This window comes from Crocuta crocuta, unplaced genomic scaffold (assembly GCF_008692635.1).
Source record: "Crocuta crocuta isolate KB4526 unplaced genomic scaffold, BGI_CrCroc_1.0 scaffold1314, whole genome shotgun sequence".
NCBI classification, from domain to species: Eukaryota; Metazoa; Chordata; class Mammalia; order Carnivora; family Hyaenidae; genus Crocuta; species Crocuta crocuta.
In genome coordinates, this window is record NW_027530720.1 from 24,636 (window position 1) to 26,466 (window position 1,831).

The 1,831-nt window shown below is 34.2% G+C and overlaps 1 protein-coding gene across 1 annotated transcript in view; it reads left to right on the top strand.

Moving 5' to 3' along the window:
* Positions 1 to 1,831, top strand: part of LOC144235691 (hephaestin-like) — a gene marked incomplete at its 5' end in the record, with an annotated part of 19,387 nt that overhangs the window by 14,042 nt on the left and 3,514 nt on the right. The gene's annotated exons all lie outside the window — the stretch shown is intronic.

Sequence of the window (1,831 nt, forward strand, 5' to 3'; positions counted from 1 at the left end):
CTTCCCTTGAAATATATTTCATTTAAATATAAATTTATAATTTTAGGGTTTATTAGAAGTACGGACTATTTCAAGAAATCTTGCTAATGAGTTCTTTAAAAAGAGAAATATAGTTCTAATAGTCACCCCTTAATTGATTTGTTTTGTGGAGCTTGTGAAAAAATTATTTCTGTCTTGGAACAACTATGTCTAAAGCTAGATGGAGATATTGGCCTTCAGTTGAGGCTTATCTCAGAAAGAACTGTTACCAAGGGTGCAAAAAAGTTTTGCCTTATTTCTTGTTTTCATATGGAGAGTGAATTGCTGGGTTAGTTTCTTTGCCAATCAGTTTTGTTCATCACCAAGAACATAAAACTTTAGGCTGGCCATGGATTTTTTTCTTTTGGTCATTAATTGTTTAAGAGGTTCTTGATCTGTGTCTAGGATTTTCAGTTATTGGCACTCTATCAGCAGAAATAGAAACTTTGAAAATATCTTTGGGCTTTCAAACAAGCTTAGCAATCCAAACTAGACAATACAACTCTGCTCATTACCCCCAAGGAAAGAGAAAATTTCCATTATAATAGTCCATATTTTTTAAAAGCTTTGTTCTCTAGTAACCTATATGGCTAAAATATTTCTTCAACTTACTACTATAATACTATTCCTTACTACTCAGATAGGTGCACAAAATTTTTTGTTGTGTTTTGTCAGCCCTTAATACCAAAGTCAAGTGATGAATTGATGTGTCATAAAGATCCTATAGGTTCAAGACAACAGGTTTTGTCTGTGAATAATAATGGGTCATCCAAAATATGGACCATTTAACTGACAACAGACTATCTCAATATATAGCATCAGAGAACTTCCATGAGTAAGGATACCTCATATCTCTCTCTGACAATGAGCCAACCCATATAGCCTATCTATTTGCTTTTTTGTTTCTTTATACCTCACATTGGTCTAATTCAATATTGCTCCAACCACATATATGCTACCTGGCCAACAAGAGGGAATAGTTGTAGACAGGGAAGAAAGGACTAATTGTTGAAACAAGGTTGCTGATGAGAAAACAGGGGATGAAAACCAGAGATAAAATGAAAAATTAGACTGAAGTAGGTTTTTTTTTTAACTAAAAGAAGAGAAAAGACAGTAAAGTAAATGATCATTGTGTATGTTTGGGTGAGGAGCTTGACTGGAAAGTTAGAATATTTGCTCATGGACTCTGCTTCATTTGTTCATTTGTGAGAGAGAAGCCAAATTCATCTGCTGAGAGTAAAAGATAGAAAGTGAGATAAGGCCCTTGAAGAGAGTGGGCTAAGCTTTGAAATAACCACTTTGGGAAACAGGAAAACAGCTTACTCTGAGTGATAGAAAAAAATTTAATTATTGGCAGGCAGAATTGAGGACTTTGTTAAAATGGACACAAAGAATACTTATCTTTACAATTACATGATTTTTCTCTACCAACATTCAGCATACCAGACAAAATACAGAGAAAGTATAGTCGCTGTGGTTTAAGTAGTTGATTATAATACTCCTGGTAAGTTAGTAGTTGAAGTGATAGACCATAGAGTCTAGCCTGACCAGGAATGGGAAAGATAAAAACAAAACAAAACAGGATAAAGCTGACAGTTCGGGGGGAAATGGAAGGAGCCAGGATCTAGAGATATATATAAGGTGAGGGTAACAGGTTAAAGGAAATAACTATCATTAAACTACGGAAGGAAGAGGAAGCTGTTGTTAGATTTTATATTTCTGAGATGGAGCAGTTCTGAATAACAAGTCCAATGTGATCATGGGAGTTGTTAATAGAATAAGAGTAGATATAAAAATTGTTGAAATTAAGAGG